Source organism: Sinocyclocheilus anshuiensis, unplaced genomic scaffold (assembly GCF_001515605.1).
Source record: "Sinocyclocheilus anshuiensis isolate Anshui unplaced genomic scaffold, SAMN03320099.WGS_v1.1 scaffold166, whole genome shotgun sequence".
Lineage (NCBI taxonomy): Eukaryota > Metazoa > Chordata > Actinopteri > Cypriniformes > Cyprinidae > Sinocyclocheilus > Sinocyclocheilus anshuiensis.
Genome location: NW_015546050.1, coordinates 922,739 through 928,059, shown reverse-complemented (window position 1 = coordinate 928,059; position 5,321 = coordinate 922,739). Strand labels below are relative to the sequence as shown.

The 5,321-nt window shown below is 37.0% G+C and overlaps 1 long non-coding RNA gene across 1 annotated transcript in view; it reads left to right on the top strand.

The window, feature by feature from the left end:
• Positions 1-3,770: 3,770 nt before the first annotated feature.
• LOC107699128 (uncharacterized) overlaps positions 3,771-5,321 on the top strand; it is a 2,523-nt gene continuing 972 nt past the window's right edge. The window contains exons 1-2 of the long non-coding RNA XR_001635418.1: positions 3,771-3,849; positions 5,066-5,121. This is a non-coding gene — a long non-coding RNA (uncharacterized LOC107699128). The remainder of the gene's footprint in view (positions 3,850-5,065; positions 5,122-5,321) is intronic.

Here is a 5,321-nt window from a genome sequence, read left to right as displayed (position 1 = left end):
GTACTTCTCAGAAATATACTTAAAATGACATTTAAGTATACTTGACTTATACTTAGAAAAAGTCTAAATATCAAGTCAAAATATATTTGAGCTATAATTGTGCTCCTAGAATCAGTGTTTTAATTGTTATAATGTAGGGGGCGCTAGTAAACATCTTCTGTACAGAATTTCCAAAAAACACAAGTGAAGAAGAAACCGATTCTTTTGATGTTTTGTATGTTCAGATATTCATGTAACAAAATATATACAAATTAATACCTAAATAGGGACAGTAATATACTTAAAGTATGATTTAAGTTCACTTAAAGAAAACGTACGAGTATACTTGCAGTATAAAACTACTAAACGAGTAGTTTACTGAGACTATACTTCAAAGTGTACTAAAAATGCTAAAAAACTATTTAATTAGTAAACTATCAGTATACCTATAAGTTCACTTTTAGTATAGTTGCAGTACAAGCTAAAAAATGTTATGTAAACTAGTTGTGTACTCAAAGTTTACTACTGTTATACTTAAAGTATACTTAAAAGTATACTTTTATATACTAGAAAGTGGGCCAATTTAGTCCCAAGGAGTATTGAAATAGTACACTTACAAGTACTTAAAAATATACTTTAACATTTCTTAAGTATACTTAATAAAATAAACTTGAAGTATACTACTTTTTGGTAAGGGTATTTATCAAAGTATTACATTTAAATTAAAATATAGATTCCATTCAAACTTAAAATTAAATAAAAATGTAAAGTATCCTTCTGAGTAACACATTCATCATCCCAAATGCAACAGTGATGAGGTCATCACAATATTTGCATAGTAAAGTCTGTCTGATGCTCTTTCGTTGTAATTGGCCTCTTTTTCAAGCATCAGTTTCAGCAGGAAATTATCATATTTAACTTTGTTGTTGATACTCCATTTCAAATGTAAAAGTTCACATACACCCAGACAAACAAACTCAATAAAGAAAGAAAAAGCGTCAAGGCTTGTCTCCAGTGGTCTGTTTTGCTGTAGTAAATGCACGCTAGTAACAGCAGAGTTGCACAACATTCCCACCACATCTATTTTTCATCAGACCACAACTTATACATATCTCAGGCTGCTCGGCAAACATCAATATATTATCCACATAAACACAGTCCAAAAAAAAGGAGGGAAAAAAAGAAATTCATCATGAACAATCCTGTGATTCAATACCAGCAGAATATGAGGTTACTCCTGTCTTGCAGACATGCAAGAGAAAATTAGTACTTTCAGAACTCACGAGTTCACACTTACATATAATTAGCTGAAGTATAGTAATGTGTATTTGCCGTGCTGTCCGGGGAAGGGTTCCGAGCTCGGGAATGGCCCGAACCCAGAGTACCAACCCCCCCGTATAAGTGTAGTTAGAATCTCTTCTCTCCTCTGCGGCTGTATGTCATTCTACATTTCACGAGTTCACACTTACATATAATTAGCTGAAGTATAGTAATGTGTATTTGCCGTGCTGTCCGGGGAAGGGTTCCGAGCTCGGGAATGGCCCGAACCCAGAGTACCAACCCCCCCGTATAAGTGTAGTTAGAACTCGAAGTGAGGAGATGGGGCGGTGGAGGGATGCTGATAAACCGTCAATGGATAGAGGTAAGTCTGCTGTATATATACCTCTTGGTGTTGATTAACTTGTGTGCGCTCCTCTTGTGTTAATTAGGCAAAGTATCTGACGTGCTTCTCCCTGTCACGATTCGCTGCTACTGTGTCGGAGACGAAGGAGATTAAACATCAACAGTCTTTATTCATCCAAATAAAGAGGTACACAGAACAGGCAGGAACACACACGTAGCACGAGGGGTAGCCGTACAATACCGGATGCTAGACACGGAAAAACACAGGACTTAAGTACTTAGAAACGAATTGGGACACACCTGAAATCAATTAACATAATTGACACGAGGGAGAATCTAGGTCATGGGGAGAACATGGTGGATCAGGCAGCTCAGGGCGCCATGGCGGATCAGGCAGACTAGGAAGACATGGTGGAGCTGACAGTCCAGGAGTCCATGGCAGAGCAGGCAGACTAGGAGGCCATGGCGGAGCAAGGAACTCAGGGGGCCATGGCGGAGCAAACAGTTCAGGAGGCCATGGCTGAGCAGACAGTTCAGGAGGCCATGGCGGAGCAGACAGCTCAGGAGGCCTGGCCTCGGCACTCGGCCTGACCTCTACGGACGGATCCCTATAACCACCCCCCCCAAAAAAAAATTATCCTTGGGGAGAATATTGGCTTCTGAGGCCCACATGGGCAGGGTGTGGGAACAGTGGCCCTCATTGGGCTGGACGTGGGGACTGGAGCCCTCCTTGGGCTGGACGTGGGAACTGGAGCCCTCTTCGGGCTGAACGTGGGAACTGGAGCCCTTTCAGGAAGCGGACTCAGGGGCTGGAGCCGATTTGGGGTTAAGGATCAGGCTGCTGTAAGCTGAGGGCTTGGGAGGGAACTGGCCGGCGGGCTTGACTGCTGAGAGGCCGGCGGGATTGAGAGCTGAGCGGCCGGCGTCACTCTCCAGTCACGTCCGGCTGGATCCCTTCCCTCCAGCTTAGTCCAGTGGTGTCTGGGAGGTCCACGGGGCGATATTAATTGACCCCGATCCAAAACAGAGAATTGATGGTGGTGTCCTTTTTACATGTTTTTCTATGATTGGTAAAAGGGTTGTCTTGTCCCTTTTGTCCACCAAATGCAATACTGGTTTTCGGGAGGGCAAAATCTCAACCATCCCGAATACCCAGCTTTTCCTTATCCATGCACCTCCAAAAATTTAATTTATTTCATACACTCTTATTTTCTAAAAGTCAAAAGCACTAGTGGACACAACATTTCACAATAACAGCAAGATTAAAGAGAATACAAAATTATTTAAATAATTTACTCTGGTAAAGATTATATTAAAAATGTTAAATTGAAATGACCAATGAATGTGAATTCTGTATAAATGAACCAGACACTGCATTTTCTGGAATTGTCATCTTGTTAACAATTCTGTAATGATGTCTCTCAATTTGTATTTACAAAAAAATACTCTTCCACTTGAATAAAACAATATTTTCTTCTATTTTTAACACAATCACAGATGTTGGTTATTTATATTGATGTTATTTTCTGAACTTGTTTAACATGCCTTATATTTCAATCAATCAGATACTTACCAGAGGTAAGTAACCATCTTTACAAGAAGACGTCACCATTTTCATGCCTTCCTTGCATCGCCTACATTTAATTTGACCATGGAGTAACCTTTTTCTTTGCATCCACTTTATCAATTTTAGACGTGACCCTAACATAAACTTTCTCAATGAGTTTTTAGACGTGACTTGTTCGTTTCCCTAACATAAACTTTCTCAATGAGTGCTCTTAACAAAGTGCTCATCTACACAATTGATTAAATGTACTGTAAATCTAATATTTTGTTTTCCAAGTTTGATTTCTTCCCTCCTACCCGAACTTCTTCAAGAGTTTTTTTTATTTAAATGAGCTCTGTTGGCGCGATTTCTGTTTACAATTCTAGGCGCGAAATGACGAATCCGGAAATGGGCGGGACTTTGACGGCCCAGATGTTTTGGGAATAAATATTATTTAAATATATATGTATATATACTCTATGCCGTTTGTTTTTATAATATTTAATTACTATTAAATTATAGTAAAGTTTATTTGTATCAATATTTATTAGTTTTTCTGTCCCGACTGCACCACCGATGGCATTGTCACAAGGTACATTTGTTTGCGGCCCAGTGGATCTTCCGTAACGGCAGAAAAAACATTTTGACCTACCGTATGGTGTGATCGAACTTCCCAGACGTAACAGCTGTGGGGAAAAAAGGTATTTTATTAAGTTAAGTTCTGACTTTCAGCCAACGTGTTATGACATTTGACAGCTGTTTATGAAGTCCTGTTTCAAGTAGTGAAAAGTGATCAGCGTTATTGACGGTTTCTATAAAAAAGAACATGTATATTAGTGTGGTAGGTTTATTTCAGCTTATATTGTAGTCACTTGTAGTAAACTAGATTTGTTTATTAGATTTTGTTTTGGTCACATGAACAGATCACTAAGGAAAGTAAACCTTTTTGTTTGTTTGATTGTTTTCTTTTCTTTTTAATGCCTAAAAGATTACTTATTTTAGTATATACATGTATATCAGAAGTATAACAATGACATAGAGGAAAAATTAAACTTGGTCACTTAATCATCATCCGTCAGGAAGACTGGGGCCTGTTGCATAAACTGCTTACAATCGTATTAAAAGTTAGTCACCTATTATTATTATTATTATTATTATTATTATTATTATTATTTTAAGACTGGTCATAACTTTAACTCGGTGTGATCGAACTTCCCAGACGTAACAGCTGTGGGGAAAAAAGGTATTTTATTAAGTTAAGTTCTGACTTTCAGCCAACGTGTTATGACATTTGACAGCTGTTTATGAAGTCCTGTTTCAAGTAGTGAAAAGTGATCAGCGTTATTGACGGTTTCTATAAAAAAGAACATGTATATTAGTGTGGTAGGTTTATTTCAGCTTATATTGTAGTCACTTGTAGTAAACTAGATTTGTTTATTAGATTTTGTTTTGGTCACATGAACAGATCACTAAGGAAAGTAAACCTTTTTGTTTGTTTGATTGTTTTCTTTTCTTTTTAATGCCTAAAAGATTACTTATTTTAGTATATACATGTATATCAGAAGTATAACAATGACATAGAGGAAAAATTAAACTTGGTCACTTAATCATCATCCGTCAGGAAGACTGGGGCCTGTTGCATAAACTGCTTACAATAGTATTAAAAGTTAGTCACCTATTATTATTATTATTATTTTAAGACTGGTCATAACTTTAACTCAACTGCATAAAAAACGTTTGTCAAATTTAAGACCAAAAAGTAACTAACTGCTAGTTGGTCAGACAAGTTCTTAAAGCAGTCCATGCCAGGCCCATGGTCTTGAACATTTTGCCACTCCCTGAAACGATTGCTACACTGATTGGTTGCATGCTATGTGACATGATTTTTAATTTATTTATTAATTTTTTGATTATTAGATGACACATTACAACACCCGCAAAAAAACGCAACTTAGAAAGTGCAGAGGATGAAGGTAAGCCAAATAGTACTATTTGAAAAATAGTAATCATTTAGCAAATAGCAGTTTTCTTACACTTACTATACACTAGTTTCTTTAGTGTATAGAAAAATCTGTTTTATATATATATATATATATATATATATACAGTATAGATAGATCGATTTTTTAAAAATACCTTAAATTTGTTCTGTTTTTCACTTTGTTTTTGCATG